At 49.6% G+C, this 15,132-nt stretch overlaps 2 pseudogenes; both read right to left on the bottom strand.

Moving 5' to 3' along the window:
- Nucleotides 1-886: 886 nt before the first annotated feature.
- Nucleotides 887-1,005, bottom strand: LOC134580002 (5S ribosomal RNA; annotated as a pseudogene).
- An 8,790-nt stretch (nt 1,006-9,795) lies between these two features.
- LOC134579954 (5S ribosomal RNA) lies at nt 9,796-9,914 on the bottom strand (annotated as a pseudogene).
- Between the last annotated feature and the right edge of the window lie 5,218 nt (nt 9,915-15,132).

Here is a 15,132-nt window from a genome sequence, read left to right as displayed (position 1 = left end):
CTACACAGCTGTGGGGCTTACAGTCTCCCCCTGGTACATTAAGCTGTCGCTGGGGAGAGGGGGTAACAAGCTCCTCTCCCGATAGAACACTCTGCCGCTGGGGAAAGGAGACTGAGCTCTCTATTCCCTGCCCATTAATGATCCACCGCTGGGGAGAGGTGGTAGAAAGCTCTTCTTCTATACATACTTTCATCCTCTGTGGAGGGAGAACGACTGTCTCCGCCCCCAATACAGTGTCCTGCTGCTGGGGAAAGGAGACTGGGCTCTCTATTCCCTGCTGGACACTCTGCCGCTGGGGAATGGAGACTGGGCTCCCAATTCCCGGCACATCACTCGGCCGCTGGGGAATGGAGACTGGGCTCCCAATTCCCGGCACATCACTCGGCTGCTGGGGAATGGAGACTGGGTTCCCAATTCCCAAAAAATCCTGCTGCTGCTGGGGTGCGAGACTGACGGTCTCTGTTCCCTGCAGGACACTCAGTTGCTGGGGAGGATGGACGGCACCTTCAGCTCCCTGGAGTGTACACTGCCGCTGGGGAGGAAGGACGGCACCTTCAGCTCCCTGGGATACACACTGCCACTGGGGAGGACGGATGACACCTTCAGCTCCCTGGGGTACACACTGCCGCTGGGGAGGAAGGATGGCACCTTCTGCTCCCTGGGACACACACTGCCGCTGGGGAGGAAGGAGTCTGGATGGCTTCCGAGATCTGACGAGATCAGGCATTTTCAGACTGGTATGGCCGTAAGTGAAATTAAGAGAATGCGATCTCGCTAATGTTGGTAGAATATCAAACTCTGGTTGCGACAAAAGACAAGATGCTTCTGGATAAGGAAAAAAGTGGTCTGATTATGACATCATAATGCAAAAAAATAAATAAACAAAAGCTTACGGTACCTGAGGTTCCTAGTTGGTCTCCCATACAAGTACTAACCAGGCCCGAGTCTGGATGGCTTCTGAGATCTGACAAGATCAAGCATTTTCAGACTGGTATGTCCGTAATTCAAATTAAGTGAATGCGATCTCGCTAATGTTGGTAGAATATCAAACTCTGGTTGCGACAAAAGACAAGATGCTTCTGGATAAGGAAAAAAGTGGTCTGATTATGACATCTGTGGCGAAACCAACCTCGCCACTGGGCCCTGGAGAAGCCTGTTTGCTAGCCTCCTACCTGCTGACTATGGCCCCTGGGTTATTTGGGGCATATTGTACTTTATATTGCTGCTACTGGCCCTTTTAAAATCATCGATGGACATATTGGGACTTTTTGGGATTGTGGCGAAACCGACCTCGCCACGTGTCCTTGGACATGGGAATGTGATACCCCAGATAGCTATACCATGGAGCCTATTCATATAATGAAAGACTATGGGAAAGACTTTAGCTCCATGGCAATTGTACTGTGTGAGTAGGATCTGCGCGCTATTCGGTAGTTTTGTGCGCGCAGATCCCAGCTATCTGGGGATAGGTGAAATGTCTGTGTGTTATGTGTAAAAGGTGAATTTATGTATTTTAAAGTGTTTTACTGTCTTTGTGTCCCCATGTGCTTAATGGAGTCTGTCTCTGTGCTGGGAGATAATTGAATTACTTCTCCAGCACAGAGAAGGCCCTGTAAACCTGGAAAGCTAGGGGTTTTAAAAGATACTTTACTAACTTTTGAACCCCTGGTCTGATCCATGCCATTTTTTAATATGTTGTTCCCCTGAATGGATTGATTGTGGATATGTATTTTTATGTGAATGTGATGTATGGTTTTGAAGTTACAGATATTGTGTAAAAGTAGTGTTTTAAACTGTATAATAAGTGGATTATCTCCCAGGCTAAGGGGAGGGGATGTGTGGGTTGTACCATGTGGCGGAACCCACCTCGCCACTGGACATTGGAGGGGCCTGGCTGCCTGCCTCTTACCTGCTGACTATGGCCCCTGGAAAATTGGTACACTTAAAGATTTATATTTGGGCATATTGTACTGTATATTGCTGCTACTGGCCCTTTTAACAGCATCTATGGACACATTGGGACTTTTGGGACTACTGTCCCTTTAAGACTGTGAAGCATGTTCTAGTGTGCTGCCTGTAATATTGTATATGTATTCATGTGTTAAGTTTAGCCTGGGTGATATGTATGCAGCATTCATCTGATTGTTCGGTAGAATCACTCCATTCATTATATTGAGTGAAACTACCGAACAACCAGACCACCCAGGAATAAGTGTGCCTCCAATTACAGTTTGCAACAATGTTGCAAACGGGTAATTGGCAATCCATGTAATGTAGTCTTTGTCCTCTGGGTGGCCGCCATTCGGGAAACAAACACGTGGCGGCGGCCATCTTAAACTACCGAACAGCGGTGTTTTGCCGTCGAGTGTCTGGAACTAAAATCGGACACTCGACTAGGCAAACACCGCTGAGACCTCCATACTTCCAGAAATTCGTATGGAAACTACCGAATGACCCGCCGTTCGGTAGAAAGAACCCCATAAACAAGGGAATTCATTCAAACCCTCTCCAGGCTCTATAACACAGGCAATTCGCCTGTTTTCATTCCCTTGTTTGTGACCGACCGCAGGGCCAAAATGCATGGAACTGTTTTCGGATACTTTACCCATGCGGTCGGTCAAATCTTTGGAACCCCATATCTCACGAACCATTCATCCGAATTACTTGAATTTTGTATATGTTGTCCCCCTGAATAAGGGCTATCCAGCGATGCTGGATTTAAAGGTGTACCCCCTGTTTTTGGGGTACATCCAGGAATTGGGGAAAAGTGTGTACTGTATAATTGGGTTAAGTGGTAATCTAAGGGGAGGAAATGTGTGGGAGGTACATCCATGTGATTGGTCAATATCATCCTCCCCCTGGGAGTGTCCTGTATGTACCTGTTTGTGAATAAAAGCCAGGCTGGATGAGCCAGTCCAGAGTTCCTGTTTTAACCTCAAAGTGATGTGTCGTCTCATTATTGGGGGAAGGATTTATTGTATGCTGTTCCAGTTGACTGCTAGGGGTACAAGCCTATTCGTATGGTTCCTATTCAATGGTCTACAGCATTCATACGCTTGGGAGAATTTAAAGGTTTCTTGGATTCGGTGATTATGGTGTCTGGTGGAGTGCTTGGAGTCCTCTGGAAGCGCTAGGAGCATCTTTTAACGGAGGTACCAAGTCGGGGTGCCAGGTGATCCGTTACATTGGTGGCAAGCGGTGGGATGGCGTCCTAGTGTGAGGTAAAGCAGCTCGGAGACACAGTTCGTTTGGATTTACAAATTGAGGGCAACGCTAGCAGTCGTGCAGCGCCCCTGGGAGCAGACAAGTATGGAAGGTTCTGGCTCTGGAGATGATTGGCTGGCCGAGGTGAGGCAGCGAGTGGCCGAGTATGGGGATGATATACCCATGGAGACACGCCGGGTGATCTGGAACCAGGTCATGGCCGAGCGAAACACAAGACTGGACCGAGAATTCCGGTTGGCAAAAGAGAGGAAGTATGCTCAGCAGCAGGAGCGTTACAGCAGCCGAGTAGAGGCTGCATCCGAGGAGGTTAGCCGTCTTTCCCTGAGGCGGCGGGAGGAACCCGAAGTGGGGGTCCTCATAGACTGGTCCTGTGAGGAACCACAACAGGCAGGTAGAGATGGGACCAAGGTCTCTCCACCGGGATGCTGGGCAACCGGCCCAGATCCCCAGCAGCAGCCAGAGTTGCCAGGTGGGGAAGCAGGTGGCCCTTACTCACAAATGTTGAGGGGCCTCACGGGTTGGTCCTGGGAAGACCCACAGATGGCAGGTGGAGATGGGACTGCAGTCTCTCTACCGGCCCTACAGGGATGCTGGGCAGTCGGCCCAGATCCCCAGCGGCAGTGTGAAGTGCAGGGAGAGGAGAGCAGCGTCCTCCCTCCCCAGCGGCAGGCTGAGTTACAGGGGGCAGAGGTAGTTGGTCCTACCCCCCAGCAGCAGCGTGATTTTTTGGGAATAGAGAGCCCAGTCTCCGTTCCCCAGCAGCAGGACACTGAATTGGGAGGAGAGACAGTCGGTCTCCCTCCACAAAGACTGAAAGTAGGCATGGGAGAGGAGATTGTTACCACCTCTCCCCAGCGGCAGATCATCAATGGGCAGAGTGTTCTAATGGGAGAGGAGCTGGTTACCACCTCTCCCCAGCGGCAGCTTAATGTACCAGGGGGAGACTGTAAGCCCCACACCAGCACAGATGGGACCGTGGTCTCTGTGCCCAAGTTACAGGGAGCTGAAGGGGCCGTCCTCCCTCCCCAGTGGCAGTGTGATTTGTTGGGAATTGGGAGCCCAGTCTCCATTCCCCGGCAGCAGAATGTCCAGCAGGGAAGAGAGAGCCCAGTCTCCTTTCCCCAGCAGCAGGACACTGTATTGGGAGTAGAGACAGTCGGTCTCCCTCCACAGAGTATAGAAGTATGTAGGGGAGAGGAGCTTGCTACCACCTCTCCCCAGCAGCGGATCAGTAAAGTGCAGGGAGAGGAGAGCAGCGTCCTCCCTCCCCAGCGGCAGCCTAACACACCAAGGGGAGACAGTAAGCCCCACACCAGCACAGATGGGACCGTGGTCTCTGTGCCCAAGCTACAGGGAGCTGAAGGAGATGTCCTTGCTCCCCAGCGGCAGTCTACGGTTCAGGGAGAGGAGGTTGTTATTCCCTCTCCCCAGCGGCAGCACAGCTCACCAAGGGGAGACAGTAAGCCCCACAACAGCACAGATGGGACCGTGGTCTCTGTGCCCAAGTTACAGGGAGCTGAAGGAGCCGTCCTTGCTCCCCAGCGGCAGTCTACGGTTCAGGGAGAGGAGTTTGTCATCCCCTCTCCCCAGCGGCAGCTTAGCACACCAAGGGGAGACAGTAAACCCCACAACCGTGCAGATGGGACCGTAGTCTCTGCACCTACACCACTGGGGATAGGGACAGTCGGTCCTAGTCCACAACAGCCAGACAAAATATCGGAAGGGGAGACAGTCGTTTTTCACCAACAACAGCTGTGTTCAACCAGGGGAGAGGACACCCTGGTTACTTTTTCCCCAAGCCTTGGACTTACAACTGGACACGAGTGGCAGGGGGCCATCTGGACAACTACCCCCTGTAAGGACAGCCAGCCGACTATCAGAGCCCCAGACCGACTGGAGGTCTGGAGTCTGGATAGTCTAAATGGGAAAGGGGAGAAATGTGGCGGAACCCACCTCGCCACTGGACATTGGAGGGGCCTGGCTGCCTGCCTCTTACCTGCTGACTATGGCCCCTGGAAAATTGGTACACTTAAAGATTTATATTTGGGCATATTGTACTGTATATTGCTGCTACTGGCCCTTTTAACAGCATCTATGGACACATTGGGACTTTTGGGACTACTGTCCCTTTAAGACTGTGAAGCATGTTCTAGTGTGCTGCCTGTAATATTGTATATGTATTCATGTGTTAAGTTTAGCCTGGGTGATATGTATGCAGCATTCATCTGATTGTTCGGTAGAATCACTCCATTCATTATATTGAGTGAAACTACCGAACAACCAGACCACCCAGGAATAAGTGTGCCTCCAATTACAGTTTGCAACAATGTTGCAAACGGGTAATTGGCAATCCATGTAATGTAGTCTTTGTCCTCTGGGTGGCCGCCATTCGGGAAACAAACACGTGGCGGCGGCCATCTTAAACTACCGAACAGCGGTGTTTTGCCGTCGAGTGTCTGGAACTAAAATCGGACACTTGACTAGGCAAACACCGCTGAGACCTCCATACTTCCAGAAATTCGTATGGAAACTACCGAATGACCCGCCGTTCGGTAGAAAGAACCCCATAAACAAGGGAATTCATTCAAACCCTCTCCAGGCTCTATAACACAGGCAATTCGCCTGTTTTCATTCCCTTGTTTGTGACCGACCGCAGGGCCAAAATGCATGGAACTGTTTTCGGATACTTTACCCATGCGGTCGGTCAAATCTTTGGAACCCCATATCTCACGAACCATTCATCCGAATTACTTGAATTTTGTATATGTTGTCCCCCTGAATAAGGGCTATCCAGCGATGCTGGATTTAAAGGTGTACCCCCTGTTTTTGGGGTACATCCAGGAATTGGGGAAAAGTGTGTACTGTATAATTGGGTTAAGTGGTAATCTAAGGGGAGGAAATGTGTGGGAGGTACATCCATGTGATTGGTCAATATCATCCTCCCCCTGGGAGTGTCCTGTATGTACCTGTTTGTGAATAAAAGCCAGGCTGGATGAGCCAGTCCAGAGTTCCTGTTTTAACCTCAAAGTGATGTGTCGTCTCATTATTGGGGGAAGGATTTATTGTATGCTGTTCCAGTTGACTGCTAGGGGTACAAGCCTATTCGTATGGTTCCTATTCAATGGTCTACAGCATTCATACGCTTGGGAGAATTTAAAGGTTTCTTGGATTCGGTGATTATGGTGTCTGGTGGAGTGCTTGGAGTCCTCTGGAAGCGCTAGGAGCATCTTTTAACGGAGGTACCAAGTCGGGGTGCCAGGTGATCCGTTACATACCATATCTCGGATTGGTTATTTTATGCCTCCCCCTGGGTGTGGCCTGTATGTGTGAGATGGAAATAAAAGCCAGGCTGGATGAGCCAGTCCAGAGTTCCTGTTTTACCCTCAAAGTGATGTGTCGTCTCATTATTGGGGGAAGGATTTATTGTATGCTGTTCCAGTTGACTGCTAGGAGTACAAGCCTTTTCGTATGGTTCCTATTCAATGGTCTACAGCATTCATATGCTTGGGAGAATTTAAAGGTTTCTCGGATTCGGTGATTGTGGAGTCTGCCAGAGTGCTTGGAGTCCTCAGGAAGCACTAGGAGCATCCATTAACGGAGGTACTCAGTCGGGGTGCCAGGTGATCCGTTACATTAATGCAAAAAAGAAATAAACAAAAGATATGGCCTCTGATGTTCCTAGTTGGTCTCCCATACAAGTACTAACCAGGCCCGAACAGGGCCGGACTGGGATAAAAATTCGGCCCGGGCATTTTTTTATCAGAGCGGCCCACTAAGAAGGGGCGGGGCAGAGAGGGTGCGTTTTGTCATCACTAACGACAAACACGCCCCCTTCTCAAAGTGCAGGCCAGGGCAGACCATGCGCAGAGCTCTGCTAAAGATCTCTAGCATGAGAAAAAAGCCCTGTATTTGTTCTGCACAGTGCAAGCAAATGTAATAACATGCTTGCACTGTGTTTCCTTGCAACTTGTCTCTGGTGTCTCTATAAATGGATACCAGGAGACAAAAATGCCAGGAAAGAGTATTGTGCATGTGTTTGGAGCTTGCTTGTGGGATTGTGTGTGTGTATAGTGTGAGCTGATTGTGGTGTGGTATTGTGTAATAAGGTCGGTTTTAGTCGTGTTGTGTTTGTGGTGTAATGTAATGCATATGTGGCTAGGGGCTGTAGAGAATGTGTGTGTATAGGGGATGTAGCAAGTGTGTGCATACAGGCTATAGTGTGTGTGTATATATGTGATGTAGTGTTTGTAGACAGCGTGTGTTTAGGGGTGTAGTATGCGTTTGCTTACAAGGAATCTAGTGTGTGTATAGGGGATCCAGAGTGTGTGTGTGTGTGTGTGTGTGTGTGTGTGTGTGTGTGTGTGTGTGTGTGTATATATATATATATATATATATATATGTGTGTGTGTGTATGTTTGGAAGTATTGTGTATGTGTGTTGGGGAGGTTCTGTGTGTATGTGAGGGGTGCAGTATGTGTGTATGATGGATGCTGTGTATGATGTGTGTGAGGGTGCTGAGTGTGATGTGTGTGAGTCCTGAGTGTGATAGTGCTGTGGATGCTGTGTATGAGTGCTGAGGGTAATGCGTGTGAGAGTGCCGAGTGTGATAGTGCTGTGGATGATGTGTGTGAGTGCTGAGGGTAATGCGTGTGAGAGTGCCGAGTGTGATAGTGCTGTGGATGATGTGCGTGAGTGCTGAGTGTGATGTGTGTGAGAGTGCTGTGGATGATGTGTTTTGTGATAGTGCTGAGTGTGATGTGTGTGTGAGTCCTGAGTGTGATGTGTGTGAGAGTGCTGAATGTGATAGTGCTGTGTATGATGTGCGTGAGTGCTGAGTGTGATGTGTGTGATAGTGCTGTGTATGATGTGTTTTGTGATAGTGCTGAGTGTGATGTGTTTTGTGATAGTGCTGAGTGTGATGTGTGTGTGAGTCCTGAGAGTGATGTGTGTGTGAGTCCTGAGAGTGATGTGTGTGTGAGTCCTGAGAGTGATGTGTGTGAGAGTGATGTGTGTGAGAGTGCTGTGTGAGAGTGCTGAGTGTGATGTGTGTGAGAGTGCTGTGTGTGAAAGTGCTGTGATGGGTTTGAGAGTGCTGTGTGTGAAAGTGCTGTGATGGGTTTGAGAGTGCTTTGTGTGATAGTAGTGAGAATGATGGGAGTGAGAGTGCTGTGTGTGATGGGAGTGAGAGTGCTGTGTGTGATGGGAGTGAGAGTGCTGTGTGTGATGGGAGTGGGAGTGCTGTGTGTGATGGGAGTGGGAGTGCTGTGAGTGATGGGAGTGGGAGTGCTGTGAGTGATGGGAGTGAGAGTGATGGGAGTGAGAGTGCTGTGTGTGATGGGAGTGAGAGTGCTGTGAGTGAGTGCTGTGAGTGAGTGCTGTGAGTGAGTGCTGTGAGTGAGTGTGCTGTGAGTGAGAGTGCTGGGAGTGAGAGTGCTGGGAGTGAGAGTGCTGGGAGTGCTGGGAGTGCTGGGAGTGCTGGGAGCGCTGGGAGTGCTGGGAGCGCTGGGAGCGCTGGGAGCGGGAGCGCTGGGAGCGGGAGCGCTGGGAGCGGGAGCGCTGCGAGTGGGAGCGCTGGGAGTGGGAGTGCTGGGAGTGGGAGTGCTGGGAGTGCTGGGAGTGGGAGTGCTGGGAGTGGGAGTGCTGGGAGTGATGGGAGTGGGAGTGAGAGTGCTGAGAGTGATGGGAGTGAGAGTGCTGAGAGTGCTGGGAGTGGGAGTGCTGGGAGTGGGAGTGCTGGGAGTGGGAGTGCTGGGAGTGGGAGTGAGAGTGCTGAGAGTGATGGGAGTGAGAGTGCTGAGAGTGATGGGAGTGAGAGTGCTGTGTGTGATGGGAGTGAGAGTGCTGTGTGTGCTGTGTGTGAATGTTAGAAGGGATTGAGTGTTGGGGGGGGTAAAATAAAATGTAGCATTATGCCCCCCCTCCCTTCTTACCTGTAGCCTGGGAGGTGGGGGGGTACCGGCACGCTGGTGAGTGAGAGGGGGGACCGGCACGCTGGTATCTTCCCTGGCGGTCCAGTGGGTGAGTGAACTCTAGCCTGCGAGGCTAGAGTTCACTCTCGCGAGATCCGGTCGTTGCCATGGCAACGCACCGGATCTCGCGAGTGGAACCTGGCGGAGCTGCAAGATAGAGCTCCGCCGGGTCCTCTCCCTCCCTCCCCAGCCGCATGTCTCTCCAAGTGGGCCGGTGAGGTAGATCTCTGATCTCCTCACCGGCCCTTCATTGAAAACAGCGGGGCCGGCGCTCGGATAGTGCCGGCCCTGCATAGACCGGCAGGGGAGATCCTGGGACTTCCCCCGCCGGCCTCGGCCCCTGGCCACCGCGGCCCACCGGGCATTTGCCCGGTGTGCCCGATGGCCAGTTCGGGCCTGGGCCCGAATCTGGATGGCTTCCGAGATCTGATGAGATCAGGCATTTTCAGACTGGTATTGCCGTAAATGAAATTAAGAGAATGCGATCTCGCTAATGTTGGTAGAATATCAAACTCTGGTTGCGACAAAAGACAAGACGCTTCTGGATAGGGAAAAAAGTGGTCTGATTATGACATCATAATGCAAAAAGGAAATAAACAAAAGCTTACGGCACCTGAGGTTCCAAGTTGGTCTCCCATACAAGTACTAACCAGGCCCAAGTCTGGATGGCTTCCGAGATCTGACGTGATCAGACATTTTCAGACTGGCATGGCTGTAAGTGAAATTAAGAGAATGCGATCTCGCTAATGTTGGTAGAATATCAAACTCTGGTTGCGACAAAAGACAAGACGCTTCTGGATAGGGAAAAAAGTGGTCTGATTATGACATCATAATGCAAAAAAGAAATACACAAAAGGTAACGGCACCTGAGGTTCCAAGTTGGTCTCCCATACAAGTACTAACCAGGCCCGGGTCTGGATGGCTTCCGAGATCTGGCATTTTCAGATTGGTATGGCCGTAACTGAAATTAAGAGAATGCGATCTCGCTAATAGTGATGTACCGAACTGTCCGCCGGCGAACAGTTCCCGGCGAACTTAGCGTGTTCGCCGCGGCGGGCGGACACATGCGCAGTTCGATCCGCTCCCTATTCGTCATCATTGGGCAAACTTTGACCCTGTGCCTCTCGGTCAGCAGACACATTCCAGCCAATCAGCAGCACTCCCTCCCTTCCACACCCTCCAACCTCCCTCCCAGCATCCATTTTCGATTCATTCGGAAGATGCATGCTTAGTGAGAGTATGGAAAGTTTAGCTGCTGCTGATTAGATAGGGAAATTGATAGCTAGGCTAGGGTATTCAGTGTCCACTACAATCCTGAAGGACTCATCTGATCTCTGCTGTAAGGACAGCACCCCAAAAAGCCCTTTTTAGGGCTATAACATCAGGCTGCTTTTTTTTTTTTCCTGTGTAATGTAATTGCAGGTGCCTGCCTGCCAGCTTCTGTGTGAGGTTCACATTGGATACTGTGCCTACTTGCCCAGTGCCACCACTCATATCTGTTTTAACAATAGGTTAAGCTTTACATTTAAAATAAATATTTTTTTTTCACTGTAATAGAAGAGCAGTTGCCTGCCTGCCAGCTTCTGTGTCAGGTTGGATGCCTTGCCCATTTGCACAGTCAGTGCCACCACTCATATCTGTTTTAACAATAGGTTAAGCTTTACATTTAAAATAAATATTTTTTTTCACTGTAATAGAAGAGCAGTTGCCTGCCTGCCAGCTTCTGTGTCAGGTTGGATGCCTTGCCCATTTGCACAGTCAGTGCCACCACTCATATCTGTTTTAACAATAGGTTAAGCTTTACATTTAAAAGAAATAATTTTTTTTCACTGTAATAGAAGAGCAGTTAGTTGTCTGCAAGCGTCTGGGTGTCAGGCCTACTTCAGCGTGTGATCTGCAGACCTGTGCCAGCGTGCTTTGACAGTTGCCAATCATATCTGGTGTCTCTTTAGAAATGTTGCCAATCATATCTGGTGTGCTTTTACAAATAAAAAAGGTTTCTAGTGTAAGCTAATAGCAGCCAGTCAGTGTCCTTCAAGCGGCTCTGTCAGTCCTTCCTTCAGCGTGTGCTCTGCAGAACTGTTCCAGTGCACATTGCCAATCATATCTGGTGTCTCTATAGCGTGCTTTTAAAACCAAAATTTATTTTTCACTGTTATAGACTGAATAGCAGTTACTTGTCTTCAAGCGGCTCTGTCAGTCCTTCCTTCAGCGTGTGCTCTGCAGAACTGTTCCAGTGCACATTGCCAATCATATCTGGTGTCTCTATAGCGTGCTTTTAAAACCAAAATTTATTTTTCACTGTTATAGATTGAATAGCAGTTACTTGTCTTCAAGCGGCTCTGTCAGGCCTACAGTGTGTGCTCTGCAGAACTGTTCAAGTGCACATTGCCAATCATATTTGGTGTCTCTATAGCGTGCTTTTAAAAACAAAATTTATTTTTCACTGTTATAGATTGAATAGCAGTTACTTGTTGTAACGGATCACCTGGCACCCCGACTGGGTACCTCCGTTGATGGATGCTCCTAGAGCTTCCTGAGGACTCCAAGCACTCTGGCAGACACCACAATCACCGAATCCGAGAAACCTTTAAATTCTCCCAAGCATATGAATGCTGTAGACCATTGAATAGGAACCATACGAATAGGCTTGTACTCCTAGAAGTCAACTGGAACAGCATGCAATAAATCCTTCCCCCAATAATGAGACGACACATCACTTTGAGGGTAAAACAGGAACTCTGGACTGGCTCATCCAGCCTGGCTTTTATTTCCAACTCACACATGCAGGCCACACCCAGGGGGAGGCATAAAAGAACCAATGACATAGATGTTACCTCCCACACATCCCCTCCCCTTAGTGTGACACATAATCCCATTATGCATACAGTGTAAAATATACTTTTACACAACTTTCATAACTTTAAAACCATACATCACATTCACATAAAAATACATATCCACAATCAATCCATTCAGGGGAACAACATATTAAAAAATGGCATGAATCTGACCAGGGGTTCAAAAGTTACTAAAAGTATCTTTTGTTCCTTTCTGGCTGGCAGAAAAACACCCCCACAATGCACCCTGGTTTCCTCCCTTCTGCCCTGGAGTTAATTGGAGAAGTAATCCAATTACCCAGGACTAAAGACAGACTCCATTAACCACATGGTTGCAAAACGACATAAAACACTTTAAAATACAGAAAGTCACATTTACACATAACACACAGACATTTCACCTATCCCCAGATAGCTGGGATCTGCACGCACAAAACTACCGAATAGCGCGCAGATCCTACTCACACAGTACAATTGCCATGGAGCTAAAGTCTTTCCCATAGTCTTTCATTATATGAATAGGCTCCATGGTATGGCTATCTTGGGTATCACATTCCCATAAAGTCTGGTCCATAGTCCAAAGGCAAGAGGCGGGCAATCAGCCCCCTCCAAGGACACGTGGCGAGGTCGGTTTCGCCACACTTGTCTTCAAGCGGCTCTGTCAGTCCTTCCTTCAGCGTGTGCTCTGCAGAACTGTTCCAGTGCACATTGCCAATCATATCTGGTGTCTCTATAGCGTGCTTTTAAAACCAAAATTTATTTTTCACTGTTATAGATTGAATAGCAGTTACTTGTCTTCAAGCGGCTCTGTCAGGCCTACAGCGTGTGCTCTGCAGAACTGTTCAAGTGCACATTGCCAATCATATCTGGTGTCTCTATAGCGTGCTTTTAAAACCAAAATTTATTTTTCACTGTTATAGATTGAATAGCAGTTACTTGTCTTCAAGCGGCTCTGTCAGTCCTTCCTTCAGCGTGTGCTCTGCAGAACTGTTCCAGTGCACATTGCCAATCATATCTGGTGTCTTTATAGCGTGCTTTTAAAACCAAAATTTATTTTTCACTGTTATAGATTGAATAGCAGTTACTTGTCTTCAAGCGGCTCTGTCAGGCCTACAGTGTGTGCTCTGCAGAACTATTACAGTTCACATTGCCAATCATATCTGGTCTCACAGTAGCTTGCACGCATAGTACCACTAATCCCCCAAAAAATGACAGGCAGAGGCAGGCCACCCCGCAGGGGCCGTCGTGGTCGTGGTGCTGTGATTCCCTTTTGCCCTAGAATAATGCCCAGTTTTCAGAAGGCACGTACCCTGAACTTGAAAAGTTCTGAGGACTTAGTTGACTGGCTAAAACAGGACACCCAATCTTGTACAGCCTCCGCTCGGAACCTTGACGCACCATCCTCCTCCAGCTTAGCTTCAGGCACCTCTCAAGATACCACTCACCCGCCTGCCGCCACCACCAAAACTAGCACCACAGCCGCTTTACTTGGTATGTCAGAGGAGTTATTCACACATCCGTTTGAAGAAATGAGTGATGCGCAACCATTATTGCTAGAGGATGTAGATAACAGGGATATGTCTCAGGCAGGCAGCATTAAACACATGGAGGTACGGTGTGATGATGATGTTGTACCCGCTGCTGCTTCCTTTTCTGAGTTGTCAGATACAAGCGAAGCGGTTGATGATGACGATGCGTCCATGGATGTCACGTGGGTGCCCGCTCGGCAAGAAGAAGAACAGGGCGAAAGTTCAGATGGGGAGACAGAGAGGAGGAGGAGACGAGTTGGAAGCAGGGGGGGGTCGTCGCAAGGAGCTAGTGGCACAGTCAGACAGCATGCATCGGCACCCGGGGTCAGCCCGACAGCACGCCAATCAACGCATGCCTTGTCCACCACCAGAATGCCGTCATTGCAGAGCTCAGCAGTGTGGCATTTTTTTTGTGTGTCTGCCTCTGACAACAGCGATGCCATTTGCAACCTGTGCCAAAGGAAACTGAGTCGTGGGAGGTCCAACACCCACCTAGGTACAACTGCTTTGCGTAGGCACATGATCTCACATCACAAACGCCTATGGGATCAACACATGAGTACAAGCAGCACGCCTACTCTAAGCCGCCATCCTCCTCCTGGTCCAGCATCTTCAGCCACGTCAACCACTGCTGTCCTCCTTGCCCCCTCTCAACCATCCGCCACTCCGTCTCCCGCCTTGAGCAGTTCCCGCTCATCTGCCCACAGTCATGTGTTTCTGTCAAGGACATGTTTGAGCGTAAGAAGCCAATGTCACCAAGTCACCCCCTTGCCCAGCGTCTGACAGCTGGCTTGTCCGAACTATTAGCCCGCCAGCTTTTACCATACAATCTGGTTGAGTCTGAGGCGTTCAAAAAATTTGTAGCTATTGGGACACCGCAGTGGAAGGTACCCGGCCGGAATTTCTTTTCACAAAAGGCAATCCCCAACTTGTACTCGATTGTGCAAAAGGAAGTCATGGCATGTCTGGCACACAGTGTTGGGGCAAGGGTCCATCTGACCACTGATACCTGGTCTGCAAAGCATGGTCACGGCAGGTATATCACCTACACTGCGCATTGGGTAAACCTGCTGACGGCTGACAAGCAAGGAATGCGTGGCATTGCAGAGGAGTTGGTGACACCGCCACGAATTGCAGGCAGTCCTGCTGCCACCTCCTCTACTCCTCCTACTCCATCCTCTTCCATAACCTCCTCGGCTGAGTCCTCTTGTGCCGCTGCGTCTTGCTCCACATCAACGGCACCCCCCCAGCTCCCCAGGTACTATTCCACATCCCGGATACGGCAGTGTCACGCCGTCTTGGGTTTGACTTGCTTGAAAGCAGAGAGTCACACCAGACAAGCACTCCTGTCCGCCTTGAACGCACAGGTGGAAAAGTGTCTGACTCCGTAGCAACTGGATATCGGCAAAGTGGTGTGTGACAACTGAAAAAATTTGATAGAGGCATTGAAGTTGGGCAAGTTGACACATGTGCCGTGCATAGCACATGTGTGTAATCTGATCGTACAACGCTTTGTGCATAAGTACACAGGCTTACAGGACGTCCTGAAGCAGGCCAGGAAGGTGTGTG

Source organism: Pelobates fuscus, chromosome 12 (genome assembly GCF_036172605.1).
Source record: "Pelobates fuscus isolate aPelFus1 chromosome 12, aPelFus1.pri, whole genome shotgun sequence".
Lineage (NCBI taxonomy): Eukaryota > Metazoa > Chordata > Amphibia > Anura > Pelobatidae > Pelobates > Pelobates fuscus.
The sequence above is the reverse complement of the archived record's forward strand: the minus strand, read 5'-3'. Positions and strand labels throughout refer to the sequence as shown.